This window comes from Salvelinus namaycush, chromosome 21 (genome assembly GCF_016432855.1).
Source record: "Salvelinus namaycush isolate Seneca chromosome 21, SaNama_1.0, whole genome shotgun sequence".
Classification (NCBI taxonomy): domain Eukaryota; kingdom Metazoa; phylum Chordata; class Actinopteri; order Salmoniformes; family Salmonidae; genus Salvelinus; species Salvelinus namaycush.
The window spans coordinates 38,876,469-38,894,227 of NC_052327.1; positions in this window are offsets into that span (position 1 = coordinate 38,876,469).

The window sequence follows — 17,759 nt, forward strand, 5'->3', positions numbered from 1 at the left end:
CTATGTATGACAGAGGGTGCCATTCGGGACTCAGCCATAGATAATATGCTCTGTGCCCCTGCACTGTCGTCTCTTTCCTCATACGACAGCTGGAAGAGGTACAGAATACAAAGAACAACCAATGAGACAAGGGGGAAAATGAAGATAACCTAAATTAAAGAGCGGACGGAGCCTAATTCAATTCCATATAACTCTGTTTAATTAATCTAAACAAAATCATCTTTATATGAGGGGAGATGTCCGTGACGGACACAAGACTGAAGTCAGATGTAGGTTACAGGGGAGGGAGTGAGGAGGGAGGCAGGCAGGGATGGAAGGAGGTGATAGATCATAGGTCCATGGAAGATGGTATTGAATTTAGAATGTCACGTTTCCTCCCTTGGAGGTCATCAAAGTCCAAAGTGGCCATGCAGGTAACAGTCTGGTACGGTCACAGTGTGGCTACAATTGCATGATATGAACAGTGGCAAATCAAATCACAGAGACAGATAAAATGCATGAAGAATGCATTACACATCTGTGTATCTGTCAAACATTTAACTTATTTCAACTATTGATGCATGTACCTAACAAATTACGCTCAGTCGAAAAACCATTTTACAGTTTTTGTCGGATACACTCAAAAGGTTTGTCTGGCAGGGGCTTGAGCCACCATAAGACCTCCAATTGTCAAAATTTGACATCTGAAAGTCAATTCAGTCAATGACAAAATAGTACACTTTGACTGGGCTGCACTGCTATGCTTTAAATAAATTAAGAAAATGACTAGCTAGACCACAATTCAGCAAAAGTTCAAACGGGTCACCGTTGGTGTCCTACTTGGTCTTGAAACATGCAGTGTGAGGCAGATAAAAATGCTAGGTCCTGGTGGACCAGCCATTGTTTCATAGATCCCTGGGGACTATTCACAGGGGCACATTTGGACAGTGGTAAACTGTCACTGGTAAACAATTTAAACATTTGGAAACGGGTTTAATACCATTATACAGTGGCTTTGACATCTGTCTTTGGAATCTGTCTTTGGTTAAACAGAGATAACATAATTATGTCAGGGTCTTGTAAGGAATGTTATGAGGGCTACAGATTTATGATCTTAATTTGTTTCTGGTAACTGTTGGTTTGAAGTGGCCTTAGTGATCGGAACCCTAATTAGCATTTTCTGGATGACATTCTTAAACAAGACATATCAGTAGTTTACAGACATTAAAGTGTCTGTATGACTGTGCATCTGACTAGCCACAATGGGAGCACAAACACACACACACACACACACCCCAGGGTTGGGTCCAAAATGAAAGCTTCAAACTACGCACTTAGCAACATAGACAGATGTAGTATAATTACAGTGTAGGACTACCACATTTGACTACATTTACCATTTCTTTAATGAGTTTGTAATGACACCTCACATTCAATTCTGCAAACACCTCTATGACATTTATGACTCATTTGGAAAGTACTGCAAAAAATATGGTAAAACATACTTCACCTCACTCCCTACATATAATGGGATCCGATTATGTTAAATCATTTACTAATTTCAGATTCAATTAAACTCCTTTTGAATTTCCTTTTTAACTTACGTTCTTGTTTAATCACTTTTCAAACTATTCTTATTCCCTCAACTTAGAGTGAGCATCAAGTCCACATAAATACTGTCTAAATTCAATTCTGATTTGATATGATTCTTCCTATGTAATGTATCTATAAAACATTAACATTACATTATAAAATGTATCAAAGATAAAGGAGTTATTTACACACACACACACACACACACACACACACACACACACACACACACACACACACACACACACACACACACACACACACACACACACACACACACACACACACACACACACACACACACACAAACAAAGCACTGCCTTGGAATTTAACATGGTCAAACTGGCAAAGTAATAAGCACGGCAGGTGAGGAGACACTAACATGCAACCATGGAAAGAAGCTGTGCTTCCTAGCTCTTTATGAGACAGAATCATGACCCCTGAAATCAAAGAAGTGGTTGGAGAGCGGCCAAATGCTAGTCAAACTCAGGTCATATTTTCTTCAATAAATACGAGAAAAAGGGAAAACGATAAATAAATTAATATACTCCAGTTGTATCTAACATATCGGTTATTCATGTTATGATCAAATTCTATCTGGTAATAATATCATTATTGCAGTGAGCTACCACGTACGACATGCATTTAGAAATATTACAGTGCGTTGGCTGTGTTTACTGTGTTTGTTCATCAATAACATTGGTTATAAAAAATACTTGTATTTGTATGTCCAATCTATAACAACTTAGAAATAACTTGTTATTAACAACTATGGTTAGAAGTGGATGTTATCCTGCTGTCAGACCTACAGTACACTAGCAGACTAAAGCCAGATCAGTTCACTGAGACTGTTCCCCTGGTGATGTCACGGCTGGGATAATTACCAATTGCCATGGGAGTCTGGAAAACAGCAGTGTAGTTCTGTCCACAGTAAAGGAGACAAAACACAGCAGTACCAGAGGCACTTTCCTGAACTATCTATGTATTTGAACTCGAAACGGTGCGGTTCCATTATGAAAATAAGATACAATGTGCTCGAACATGGATGGATATCCACGGATAACGTCAAGGTTTTTGTTCATTATTCCCCACATGTTAGTCTCGGTTAACCCAATACTAAAATCTCACGGAATTTGCTCGTAGTCTGTCCACAAGAGATTACCCACATGTTTGAAACATCAAGCTGACCTTAAAGTCCAACGATATCCCTGCATTTTCATACTTCTAGAACAAATAAAAATACAATCAAACTCTTGTAAAATGCAGCAACAGTTGAAGAGGTATAGCAGGTATATTTAGGTAATAGAGGTACAGTATATCCTGTTTAGGATATTAAATCAACGAGACAGCGGGCTGTTAAAATGCAAATAATTTATGCAAAATAATTGGACAAATATTATGTATAACACCAAGTTTATGCCCAATGCCAGCTTGTTAACCAGCCAATACATCTGCCATAGCTAAGCAAGGTTGTTTTGAGTGATGGCATTAACCAGTTTTGGTTGCAAATCTCTCAGCACTTCTGTATCTTATGACCTAGCTGGCATCCAAGAACAATACTGAAGTACGCCTATTTGTTGCATAAATAAATTAACAATAATTATACAGTAATAAACCAAAATTGTGCCAGGAAGTAATTCATAGTATTGCCCCAGCTTGTTGAGCTCTGCCACTGAATCTGGTCTCAAGGTTCTGTCTCCCCCACTTAGTATCATAAAAGCTATAAATATTTTAGGACAGAACATTGGCAAGCAGTCACTATAGACAATGCTAAAAGTAAAGACATCTATATAGTATTGTACATTTTGATCAGTTCACTGCCACCTTTAACAAGCCTTTCCTTTGATCAAAAGTAAAGCAAGGAAGAGAGGGAAGTAATAGTAATTAGAGATTCAATTACATTTTAATGTGTATTAAATTAAAATCTAATCAAACACCCATTTTCATAAAGAACTCAAAGCAGTGCTTCCTGGTTTCTCTCAGTAAATCATAGCACATTTTAGTGGAAAAAGAACAAATAACTTAAAAGGCCTGTGTTCCCTCTTTGTTGGATGCATTACTGCTCTTGAGATATGTTGTGTTGGTCACACTGCACTGCCTGAAAATGATGATTACCATGTCCTCATCCTCTACAGCTTCTTTGATCCTGACGTATCATTAACCAATTAGACCCAACAGGCCCTCTAGAAAACCAGACCAGTGCCCTCCTCTCTAGCCGTCTTCAGCACATACAGTAATCTCATTGTACAAAAACACAGCGCCATGCATAACATTAGCGCCACATGGCATCTTATAAGCCATCAGTTTTGCACAGGCAAGACCCTGTTCCTAATCTCATCAAAATGATTTAGGTTTAATGACAATGCATCATCTCTGCCAGTGCGCTTTCTGTTTTAATAAACACGGTTCCATTATGAAGGAATAAAAAATAGACTGGATTGCAGATCAAATCTGTTTTCAAAGCCTAAATGCGGTCTCATATAAGATGGAAGAAATGACTATTGTTTTCCAGTGGACTTAAGGTCTATGACCAAGGCTGTAGAGACTAGTGCATTGTTTACTGGCTGGAAAGGAACAACAATGACTTGATCTTTGTAGGCTTCTGGCTTCTACTGGGTATAGTAACCTGTCTGATAAACAAACAAAAACATTCGGGGGAGTTTTCCCAGGTATTGCTGAAATCATACGTAATGGAAATCCAAAACACTTTTGATCCAAGAATGGCAGTGTAAACATAGAATTTAGAACATTTGTTTCAAATAATAGTTCCATCATATCTGACGATAACCCAAAATAGAACACAGGCCTACAACTGAGAGTGGGTCAAAGTGAAAGCATCAGGAAAAGGAAAAACAGGAAACGCGATTGATCTATTCCTGGAGTGATTCAGAAAATGGACCAGCGACTACACAAAACATGTATGAATTTAATTTGCATCTACAAATGACATTCTTCCTTTCTCTGTCCACTCAAGTGCACTTACAGAGGCCCATGTTAACAAAGTAAACACTGAAACAAATACCATGGGGATTATAAAGATAGAGGCTCATTCAATGTCATGTGGTCAACTGAAGAGCACATAGATTGAGTGCCGGAAAATACATTGCTTGATAACTACATTGAGTCTTGGATCAATAAAGTACTTATTCTATTACTACTACTATTAGTACTACTATTAGTACTACTATTACTACTACTATTACTACTACTACTACTACTATTACTACTACTATTACTACTACTACTACTACTACTATTACTACTACTATTACTACTACTATTACTACTACTACTACTACTACTACTACTATTACTACTACTATTACTACTACTATTACTACTACTATTACTACTACTACTACTACTATTACTACTACTAGTACTACTACTAGTACTACTACTATTACTACGTAGTAGTAATAGTAGTAGTAATAGTTATAGTAGTAGTAATATTAGTAGTAGTAATAGTAGTAGTAATAGTAACTATAACTATTACTACTACTATTACTACTACTATTACTACTACTATTACTACTACTACTACTACTACTACTATTACTACTACTATTACTACTACTATTACTACTACGGTGTTGACATGGAGAGACTACTTCAAATCAGTCAATCATTGATGACCTCAAGACTCCATCGATCTGTCCTGATGAGGGTGCATGGTGATTCATGTTATCTTTATGGTTCTATATCATTTAGACAGGATAATGAAAGTTGTTAGCTCTGCCCTATGGTTTGACGTTAGCATGAGTGTAGCACAAAACTTGAAAAGCTATTGTAAAGGTTGTTGTAGTCTTTTGGAGTAAATTTGAGGGCCAGGTAATACCAGAAGTTACACGAGAGTAATGAGGTCAGCCTTGGCAGATTAGCAGATTTTCGAAAACTGGTTGAAATGGTATCAGCAGACATTTGTTTTACTTGGAGAAGAAGAACATTCCTTAATTATTCCCATATCATCCCTTCAAGACATAAAATAAAAAAATAACTGGAAGTGCACCAAACTTTTAGGAATCCATTTTGGGTGAACATGGAAGAGACTCGTGATATTAACAGTATGAGGTCATGTACATCCACGATTGACCCAACATGCTACTGGCCAATAAAAACATTTGTTTTCCCTCTGCGTCACGTTCACTCTAAAGATCAACCAGTTCAGTTAAAGATAATAGAAAGCACAGAGATGGTGAAAGATTGAATAACATATCAGGGTTGCAAAGTCTTTTGAAGCTTGTGAGGGAAAAGTGCGTGTCAGTGTCGCAAATGGTGTTAAAGAAACAAGGGAGCGGACTAAAAACTCTTCATTTAACATGTACAAATATCAGTATCTCACTTGCGTTCGATGACAAACCATACACGTGTCTGTGACCAAGTGTGTGAGGGGTTAAAACAGGTCTGTTTGTGTGTGGGGTTCAGGGGTAGTCTGAACATGGTACATTGCACTCATATCTTCTCAACAGTCTCAATGTTATGATATGATAGCACATGTTGCGAGTTGATCAACATCATGGTAATGCCTAAAATGAGCTGTAATTTTGGACATGTAAAATATGGTTTTGCACAAATCTGATCACTAAGCCAATTCAGCTGTATCTGTGTCGAACACTGCCAAGGACAGATATGTTGGACATGGTTCTGGAGGAATATTTTTAGGGGGGGTTTCTCGGTCTCTCTCCCTAACAAAAAATTGCTTGTGAGGCCCAGTCTTCTCCAAAGTCTTAATAATGCTGACTAACTATAAATATCACGAGGCTCCATTCACAACATCAGTTATACCCAAAACAGTGACCAAAATGTATACAAAAATGGGTATCATTGTAAGAACTTCTGCAACACATTATTATGAATGGCAAAGAAATTCAGTATTTTCAGTTAATCAGAATATACTTTCCCAAGAGCATCTCTGTACTAAGAGAGTATCTCTGAGCAAGACAAATTAGTTGTGAAACTGCTCATAGCTAAAGGTAAAAAAGCATATTGCTGTGTTGCTGCCTTGTTATCACATTGGCCAGGTTTAACCTTTACACTTTTATAGCCTTGAAGTCTGTCAACTGTTTATTTGCACAATCTGTGTTCCCATCTAACTGTTTTATGCCCCTTGGTGTCTTCAGTTCTGACTCATCCTCAGAAAATCCAACACATGGAACACCCTCCAACATTTCCTTGAAAATCTAAATTCACGAATTAGCTGTGTCGTAGACAGTGGGGGACTTCGTTTTTGCGTCCTTTTCTTTCGGTTTTGTACACCAGCTTCAAACAGATGAAAATACAAGATTTTTGGTTATGGAAAATATATTTCACAGCGTTTTTGTCACGCCCTGGCCTTAGTATTCTTTGTTTTCTTTGTTTTTTAGTTAGGTCAGGGTGTGACATGGGGAATGTATGTGTTTTGTAGTGTCTATGGGGTGTTGTATGTGTATGGGGCAGAGTAGAGTAGAGTTGTCTAGTTATGTCTATGGCTGCCTAGATTGGTTCTCAATCAGAGACAGCTGTCATTCATTGTCTCTGATTGGGAGCCATATTTAAGGCAGCCATAGGCAGTAGGCTTTTGTGGGTAGTTGTCTATGTCTATGTTCTATGTTGCATGTGTGCACTTAGTTCAGGTTTAGCTTCACGATCGTTTGTTTTGTTCATTTTGTAAGTGTTTGTTTTTTCCTTCATTAAAAGAAGATGTATTTTTCACACGCTGCGCCTTGGTCCTCTCTCTCTCAGGAAGACCGTGTGGCTCAGTTGGTAGAGCATGGCGCTTGCAACGCCAGGGTTGTGGGTTCATTCCCCACGGGGGGACCAGGATGAATATGTATGAACTTTCCAATTTGTAAGTCGCTCTGGATAAGAGCGTCTGCTAAATGACTTAAATGTAAATGTAAATGTAAGACGATCGTGACAGAACTACCCACCAACCATGGATCAAGCAGCGTGAGAGGAACCAACAACAGCGGCAAAGAAACCAGGACTCGTGGACATGGGAGGATGTATTGGACGGCAAGGGTTGCTACACATGGGAGGAGATCCGAGCTGGAAGAGATCGCCTCCCATGGGAACAGCTGGAGGCGATTAGGAGAGCAGAGGCAACCGGAGAGAGGAACCGGAGTTATGAGGGTACTCGACTAGCAAGGAAGCCTGTGAGTAAACCCCAAAAGTTTCTTGGGGGGGGGCTTAAAGGGAGACTGGCGAAGTCAGGTAGGAGACCTGCGCCTACTCCCTGTACTTACCGTGGAGAGCGAGAGTACGGGCAGACACCGTGTTACGCAGTAGAGCGCATGGTGTCTCCTGTACGAGTGCATAGCCCGGTTCGGTACATTCCACCTCCATGTATCGGCCGGGCTAGATTGAGCGTTGAGCCGGATGTCATGAAGCCGGCCCAACTTATCTGGCCACCAGTGCGTCTCCTCGGGCCGGCTTACATGGCACCAGCCTTACGCATGGTGTCCCCGGTTCGCCTACATAGCCCGGTGCGGGTTATTCCACCTCCCCGCACTGGTCGGGCGACGGGGAGCATACAACCAGGTAAGGTTGGGCAGGCTCAGTGCTCAAGGGAGCCAGTACGCCTGCACGGTCCGGTATTTCCGGCGCCACCTTCCCGCTCCAGGCCAGTACCACCAGTGCCTACACCACGCACCAGGCTTCCAGTGCGTCTCCAGAGCCCTGTTCCTCCTCCACGCACTCTCCCTGTGGTGCGTGTCTCCAGCCCAGTGCCTCCAGTCCCGGCACCACGCATCAAGCCTCCTGTGCGTCTCCAGAGCCCTGTACGCACTGTTCCTTCTCCCCGTACTCGCCCTGATGTGCGTGCCCTCAGCCCGGTACCACCAGTGCCGGTACCACGCACCAGGCCTATAGTACGCCTTGATAGTCCAGTGTGCCCTGTTGTTGTTCCCCGCACTAGCCTGATGGTGCGTGTCCTTAGCCCGGTACCTCCAGTTCCGGTACCACGCACCAGGCCTACAGTGCGTCTCAGCCGGCCAGAGTCTGCCGTCTGCCCAGCGGCGCCTGAACTGTCCGTCTGCCAAACGGCGCCTGAACTGCCCGTCTGCCCAACGCCGTCTGAACTGTCCGTCTGCCAAGCGCCGCATGAACTGCCCGTCTGTACTGAGCCTTCAAAGCCGCCCGTCTGCCATGAGCCTGCAAAGCCGCCCGTCTGCCATGAGCCTTCAGAGCCGTCCGCCAGACAGGAGCCGCTAGAGCCTTCCGCCAGACAGGAGCCGCTAGAGCCTTCCGCCAGACAGGAGCCGCTAGAGCCTTCCGCCAGACAGGATCAGCCAGAGCCTTCCGCCAGACAGGATCAGCCAGAGCCTTCTGCCAGACAGGATCAGCCAGAGCCTTCTGCCAGCCATGACCAGCCAGAGCCTTCTGCCAGCCATGACCAGCCAGAGCCGTCAGCGAGCCATGACCAGCCAGAGCCGTCAGCGAGCCATGACCAGCCAGAGCCGTCAGCGAGCCATGACCAGCCAGAGCCGTCAGCGAGCCATGACCAGCCAGAGCCGTCAGCGAGCCATGACCAGCCAGAGCCGTCAGCGAGCCATGACCAGCCAGAGCCGTCATCCAGCCATGACCAGCCAGAGCCGTCATCCAGCCATGACCAGCCAGAGCCGTCATCCAGCCATGACCAGCCAGAGCCCATCATCCAGCCATGACCAGCCAGAGCCGTCATCCAGCTATGACCAGCCAGAGCCATCATCCAGCCAGGATCCGCCAGAGCCAGCCAGCCAGGATCCGCCAGAGCCAGCCAGCCAGGATCCGCCAGAGCCAGCCAGCCAGGATCCGCCATCCAGTCCGGTGCTGCCGTCCCTCAGTCCGGTGCTGCCGTCCCTCAGTCCGGTGCTGCCGTCCCTCAGTCCGGAGCTGCCGTCCCTCAGTCCGGAGCTGCCGTCCCTCAGTCCGGAGCTGCCGTCCCTCAGTCCGGAGCTGCCTTCCTTCAGTCTGGAGCTGCCCCTTATCCCGGTGCTGCTCCTTATCCCGGTGATGCCCCTTAGTCTGGTGATGCCCCTTAGTCTGGTGATGCCCCTTAGTCTGGTGATGCCCCTTAGTCTGGTGATGCCCCTTAGTCTGGTGATGCCCCTTAGTCTGGTGATGCCCCTTATCCCGGTGCTGCCCCTTATCCCGGTGCTGCCCCTTATCCCGGTGCTGCCCCTTATCCCGGTGATGCCCCTTATCCCGGTGATGCCCCTTATCCCGGTGATGCCCCTTAATTTAGGTGGGTTTATTTGGAGGGTGGTCATTGAGAGGGGGATACGAAAGCGGGTATTGACAATGGTGGAGTGGGGGCCACGTCCCGCACCCGAGCCGCCGCCATGATGGGGCCCACCCCGGACCCTCCCCTTTCTATTTCAGGTTGTGCGGTCGGAGTCCGCACCTTTGGGGGGGGGGGGGTACTGTCACGCCCTGGCCTTAGTATTCTTTGTTTTCTTTGTTTTTTAGTTAGGTCAGGGTGTGACATGGGGAATGTATGTGTTTTGTAGTGTCTATGGGGTGTTGTATGTGTATGGGGCAGAGTAGAGTAGAGTTGTCTAGTTATGTCTATGGCTGCCTAGATTGGTTCTCAATCAGAGACAGCTGTCATTCATTGTCTCTGATTGGGAGCCATATTTAAGGCAGCCATAGGCAGTAGGCTTTTGTGGGTAGTTGTCTATGTCTATGTTCTATGTTGCATGTGTGCACTTAGTTCAGGTTTAGCTTCACGATCGTTTGTTTTGTTCATTTTGTAAGTGTTTGTTTTTTCCTTCATTAAAAGAAGATGTATTTTTCACGCGCTGCGCCTTGGTCCTCTCTCTCTCAGGAAGACGATCGTGACAGTTTTAGATGGTACAATGATTTTCTACAAAATGACTGACTGTTTTGTCTCATAAACTGAAATTAGGCGAACTATTAGAATTTTACTAACCAGGAAATGGCGGAGCAATTTCAGCGTATTGCATCTTTAAGTTTAGTTTTTGCGTCTTTTAATTTTGGTTTTGTACATCAGCTTCAAACCAGTGGTGTTATTAAGTAAAAATAATTGAAAGTGCTACTTAAGTACTTTTTCGGGTATTTTTGACTACTTTTACTTTTACTTCACTACATTCCTGAAGAAAATAATGTACTTTTCACTTATTACTTGTTACATTTTGAATGCTTAGCAGGACAGGAAAATGGTCCAATTCATGCACTTATCAAGTAAATATCCCTGGTCATCCTACTGTCTCTGATCTGGCAGACTCACTAAACACACATGCTTCGTTTGTAAATGATGTCTGAGTGTTGGAGTGTGCCACTGGCTATCCGTACATTAAAATAACAAGAAAATGGTGCCATCTGGATTGCATAATATAAGGGATTTCAATTATTTATACTTTTACTTTTGATACTTAAGTATATTTAAAATCAAATACTTTTAGACTTTTACTCAGTAGTATTTTACTGGGTGACTTTCACTTTAACTTGAGTCATTTTCTATTAAGGTATCTTTACTTTTACTCAAGTATGACAATTGGGTACTGTTCACCACTGCTTCAAACAGCTGAAGATACTATATTTTTTGTTATGGAAAAGATATTCCACAGTGGTTTAAATGGTACAATGATTCTCTACACTATACTTGCTTGTTTTGTCACATAAACGGTAATTAGGCAAACTATTAGAATGTTAGCGACCAGGAAATGGCAGAGCGATTTCTGCATAGTGTATCTTTAATGCTGATAACAAAATGTAAATTAAATACAGTAGGCCTATTATACATGACGAGTATATAAATGTTTAAGCACCACTCATGCATTGAAGCTATAGTTTTGTTTGGGTATGCAAACTTCGTATCTGTGCTACTGTAAGTACCTCTCAACATGCCTACCAGCCTTCACTTATTCAGATAGCTTACACTCGGCAGACTCACAGACATGTCTGTCCATCCACAGTAGGAGCTGAATCCCATTGGTTAAACACTTAATTTACTGCTCTACTTAATAACCCTGTAAATACAGTATACTGTAACTATATGTCTCTGGGCACTGCCTTCTAAATTCCACTTCCAGGTGAAAGCAGTTTATCTTAGCCTTTTTAAACCAGTCAGTGAGTCAGGACAGATATTTTTCGCTGTTGTCACTCCACAACAGCAGATTAGAAGGTAGCTCTAACTTTATGTAGTGTTGTGGTGTTTCTCTTGTCGTGATGTATATTTTGTAAATTTCTCATCCGAGCCCCCATCCCCGCAGGAGGCCTTTTGTATTCTGGTAGCCAGGCATTCTAAATAAGAATCTGTTCTTAACTGACTTGTCTAGTTAAATAAATGTTAAATAAAATTTAAATTTAAATAATAAGTGCTAACAATGTGAGCAAGGGAAAGGAAAGCGATTGGAGCTAATCCCAGTTTACAACCCAGAGACTGTTTAGAAAACCCTTTAAGGTGTCTCGTTGATGACACTCCTTCCCTAGACTAAAAGGGGTAGCTCCAGTCCAATATGGCGACCGGAGTATGGGCGAGTGGGCATGTCGAAAGGAAAGTAGTGGGCATGTGGAAAGAAGTGGGTGAGTCGAAAGGAAAGTAGTAGGCATATGGAAAGAAGTGGGTGTGTCAAGTGCTCTGCTATAGGTTAGACATTTTGGATTGAGCTGTTTTTTTTCTTCCATTTCTTACCACGTAACTACTTCTGTTTTTCAGCCAGAGGAGAAGTCAGTCGTATTTTACTGTTAGTTTTACACAAATAATTGTACATTTTCAGTTATAAAACTGAAGATTGTTTATTTTTATTTAAAAGTACTGATGATGGGTGTACTCTTGCTTCTTGCGTTATATACGAGTGCTTACTGTGACTGTCACCCTGATACTTCCCATGCCGTTGTCGGACAGTAGTCCCACTGGGCACACACTGGTTGTATCAATGTTGTTTCCACGTCATTTCAATGAAATTACATTGAAACAATGTGGACTTTATGTCTGTGCCCAGTGGGGTGTTTGGCAAGCTAGAGTGAAGTGTACTGTGTCCCAGTGTTGTTGCCTTTCATGCCCTCCTCATTGAGTAGTAGACTGTATGTATTGTATGCATCAAGGTGACATCTTAGATGGTTACCAATATTGGTTATTTCTTGTTTAGGCTGCTATCATGCTTGAAATAAAATAATAGTCGCCGGCTTATTGACTTGTCCTGCAGTCCAATCAGCCAAAACAGTCTTGCGCAATTAGCTGATTTGTTTGACACACCCACTCAGACATACTCCTGTTGCCATATTGGGCTGCAGTTACCCATACTTGCCCTAGACTGCAGTGCATCCTGCATACAGACAGGCCGTGTGTTCAAATCAAATCAAATTTTATTGGTCACATACACCTGGTTAGCAGATGTTAATGCGAGTGTAGCAAAATGCTTGTGCTTCTAGTTCCGACCATGCAATAATATCTAACAAGTAATCTAACAATTTCACAACAACTACGTAATACACACAAGTGTAAAGGAATGAACAAGAATATGTACATATAAATATATGGATGAGCGATGGCCGAACGGCATAGGCAAGATGCAGTAGATGGTATAGAGTACAGTATATACATATGAGATGAGTAATGTAGGGTATGTAAACATTAAAAAAAGTGGCATTGTTTAAAGTGACTAGTGATACATTTATTACATCCACATTTTAATTATTAAAGTGGTTAGAGATTCGAGTCAGTATGTTGGCAGCAGCCACTCAATGTTAGTGATGGCTGTTTAACAGTCTGATGGCCTTGAGATAGAAGCTGTTTTTCAGTCTCTCGGTCCCAGCTTTGATGCACCTGTACTGACCTGCCTTCTGGATGATAACGGGGTGAACAGGCAGTGGCTCGGGTGAATGTTGTCCTTGATGATCTTTTTGGCCTTTCTGTGACATCGGGTGCTGTAGGTGTCCTGGAGGGCAGGTAGTTTGCTCCCGGTGATGCGTTGTGCAGACCTCACTACCCTCTGGAGAGCCTTACGGTTATGGGCGGAGCAGTTGCCATACCAGGTGGTGAAACAGCCCGACAGGATGCTCTCGATTGTGCATCTGTAAAATTTTGTGAGGGTTTTTGGTGACAAGCCACATTTCTTCAGCCTCCTGAGGTGCTGTTGCACCTTCTTCACCACGCTGTCTGTGTGGGTGGACCATTTCAGTTTGTCCGTGATGTGTACGCCGAGGAACTTAAAACTTTCCACCTTCTCCACTACTGTCCCGTCGATGTGGATAGGGGGGTGCTCCCTCTGCTGTTTCCTGAAGTCCACGATCATCTCTTTGTTTTGTTGACGTTGAGTGTGAGGTTATTTTCCTGACAGCACACTCCGAGGGCCCTCACCTCCTCCCTGTAGGTCGTCTCGTCGTTGTTGGTAATCAAGCCTACCACTGTAGTGTCGTCTGCAAACCTGATTTTTTTTTTCTTTTTTTTTCTTCTCACCTTTATTTAACCAGGTAGGCTAGTTGAGAACAAGTTCTCATTTACAACTGCGACCTGGCCAAGATAAAGCATAGCAGTGTGAACAGACAACAACACAGAGTTACACATGGAGTAAACAATAAACAAGTCAATAACACAGTAGGAAAAAAAACAAAATGAGTCTATATACATTGTGTGCAAAAGGCATGAGGTAGGCAATAAATAGGCCATAGAAGCGAATAATTACAATTTAGCAGATTAACACTGGAGTGATAAATCATCAGATGATCATGAGCAAGTAGAGATACTGGTGTGCAAAAGAGCAGAAAAATGGGGATGAGGTAGGTAAATTGGGTGGGTTGTTTACAGATGGACTATGTACAGCTGCAGCGATCGGTTAGCTGCTCAGATAGCAGATGTTTAAAGTTGGTGAGGGAAATAAAAGTCTCCAACTTCAGCGATTTTTGCAATTCGTTCCAGTCACAGGCAGCAGAGAACTGGAAGGACAGGCGGCCAAATGAGGTTTTGGCTTTAGGGATGATCAGTGAGATATACCTGCTGGAGCGCGTGCTACGGGTGGGTGTTGATATCGTGACCAGTGAGCTGAGATAAGGCGGAGCTTTACCTAGCATGGACTTATAGATGACCTGGAGCCAGTGGGTCTGGCGACGAATATGTAGCGAGGGCCAGCCGACTAGAGCATACAGGTCGCAGTGGTGGGTGGTATAAGGTGTTTTAGTAACAAAATGGATGGCACTATGATAAACTGCATCTAGTTTGCTGAGTAGAGTATTGGAAGCTATTTTGTAGATGACATCGCCGAAGTCGAGGATCGGTAGGATAGTCAGTTTTACTAGGGTGAGTTTCGTGGCGTGAGTGAAGGAGGCTTTGTTGCGAAATAGAAAGCCGATTCTTGATTTGATTTTGGATTGGAGATGTTTAATATGAGTCTGGAAGGAGAGTTTACAGTCTAGCCAGACACCTAGGTATTTATAGATGTCCACATATTCTAGGTCGGAACCGTCCAGGGTGGTGATGCTAGTCGGGCGGGCGGGTGCAGGCAGCGAACGGTTGAAAAGCATGCATTTGGTTTTACTAGCGTTTAAGAGCAGTTGGAGGCCACGGAAGGAGTGCTGTATGGCATTGAAGCTCGTTTGGAGGTTAGATAGCACAGTGTCCAAGGAAGGGCCAGAAGTATACAGAATGGTGTCGTCTGCGTAGAGGTGGATCAGGGAATCGCCCGCAGCAAGAGCAACATCATTGATATATACAGAGAAAAGAGTCGGCCCGAGAATTGAACCCTGTGGTACCCCCATAGAGACTGCCAGAGGACCGGACAACATGCCCTCCGATTTGACACACTGAACTCTGTCTGCAAAGTAGTTGGTGAACCAGGCAAGACAGTCATCAGAAAAACCGAGGCTACTGAGTCTGCCGATAAGAATATGGTGATTGACTGAGTCGAAAGCCTTGGCCAGGTCGATGAAGATGGCTGCACAGTACTGTCTTTTATCAATGGCGGTTATGATATCGTTTAGTACCTTGAGCGTGGCTGAGGTGCACCCGTGACCGGCTCGGAAACCGGATTGCACAGCGGAGAAGGTACGATGGGATTCGAGATGGTCAGTGATCTGTTTATTAACTTGGCTTTCGAAGACCTTAGATAGGCAGGGCAGGATGGATATAGGTCTGTAACAGTTTGGATCCAGGGTGTCTCCCCCTTTGAAGAGGGGGATGACCGTGGCAGCTTTCCAATCCTTGGGGATCTCAGACGATATGAAAGACAGGTTGAACAGGCTGGTAATAGGGGTTGCGACAATGGCGGCGGATAGTTTCAGAAATAGAGGGTCTAGATTGTCAAGCCCAGCTGATTTGTATGGGTCCAGGTTTTGCAGCTCTTTCAGGACATCTGCTATCTGGATTTGGGTAAAGGAGAAGCTGGGGACGCTTGGGCGAGTAGCTGCGGGGGGGCCGGAGCTGTTGGCCGAGGTTGGACTAGCCAGGTGGAAGGCATGGCCAGCCGTTGAGAAATGCTTGTTGAAGTTTTCGATTATCATGGATTTATCGGTGGTGACCGTGTTACCTAGCCTCAGTGCAGTGGGCAGCTGGGAGGAAGTGCTCTTGTTCTCCATGGACTTTACAGTGTCGCAGAACTTTTTGGAGTTAGAGCTACAGGATGCAAATTTCTGCTTGAAAAAGCTAGCCTTTGCTTTCCTGACTGACTGCGTGTATTGGTTCCTGACTTCCCTGAACAGTTGCATATCGCGGGGACTATTTGATGCTATTGCAGTCCGCCACAGGATGTTTTTGTGCTGGTCGAGGGCAGTCAGGTCTGGAGTGAACCAAGGGCTATATCTGTTCTTAGTTCTGCGTTTTTTGAACGGGGCATGCTTATCTAAGATGGTGAGGAAGTTACTTTTAAAGAATGACCAGGCATCCTCAACTGACGTGATGAGGTCAATATCCTTCCAGGATACCCGGGCCAGGTCAATTAGAAAGGCCTGCTCGCAGAAGTGTTTTAGGGAGCGTTTGACAGTGATGAGGGGTGGTCGTTTGACCGCGGACCCGTAGCGGATAATGAGGCAGTGATCGCTGAGATCTTGATTGAAGACAGCAGAGGTGTATTTGGAGGGCAAGTTGGTCAGGATAATGTCTATGAGGGTGCCCATGTTTACGGATTTAGGGTTGTACCTGGTGGGTTCCTTGATGATTTGTGTGAGATTGAGGGCATCTAGCTTAGATTGTAGGACTGCCGGGGTATTGAGCATATCCCAGTTTAGGTCACCTAGCAGAACAAACTCTGAAGCTAGATGGGGGGCGATCAATTCACAAATGGTGTCCAGGGCACAGCTGGGAGCTGAGGGGGGTCGGTAGCAGGCGGCAACAGTGAGAGACTTATTTCTGGAGAGATTAATTTTTTAAATTAGAAGTTCCAACTGTTTGGGAATGGACCTGGAAAGTATGACATTACTTTGCAGGCTATCTCTGCAGTAGATTGCAACTCCTCCCCCTTTGGCAATTCTATCTTGACGGAAAATGTTATAGTTGGGTATGGAAATCTCAGAATCTTTGGTGGCCTTCCTAAGCCAGGATTCAGACACGGCAAGGACATCAGGGTTGGCAGAGTGTGCTAAAGCAGTGAGTAAAACAAACTTAGGGAAGAGGCTTCTGATGTTGACATGCATGAAACCAAGGCTTTTTCGATCACAGAAGTCAACAAATGAGGGTGCCTGGGGACATGCAGGGCCTGGGTTTACCTCCACATCACCCGAGGAACAGAGGAGGAGTAGGATGAGGGTACGGCTAAAGGCTATCAAAACTGGTCGCCTAGAGCGTTGGGGAAAAAGAATAAAAGGAGCAGATTTCTGGGCGTGGTAGAATAGATTCAGGGCATAATGTGCAGACAGGGGTATGGTGGGGTGCGTGTACAGCGGAGGTAAGCCCAGGCACCGGGTGATGATAAGAGAGATTGTATCTCTGGACATGCTGGTTATAATGGGTGAGGTCACCGCATGAGTGGGTGGTGGGACAAAGGAGGTGTCAGAGGTATGAAGAGTGGAACTAGGGGCTCCATTGTAAACTAAAACAATGATAACTAACCTGAACAACAGTATACAAGGCATATTGACATTCGAGAGAGACATACAGCGAGGCATAAAGTAATAACAGGTATTGTTTGGTTAGAGCTAGCTAAGAGAACAGGTGAGACAACAGCAGCTAATCAGCTAACAGCAGGTAAAATGGCGATGACTACGCAGAGAGGTGTCGGATTAACTACACCCAGAGCCTGAGTGATGATTGAGTTGGAGGCGTGCATGGCCACGCA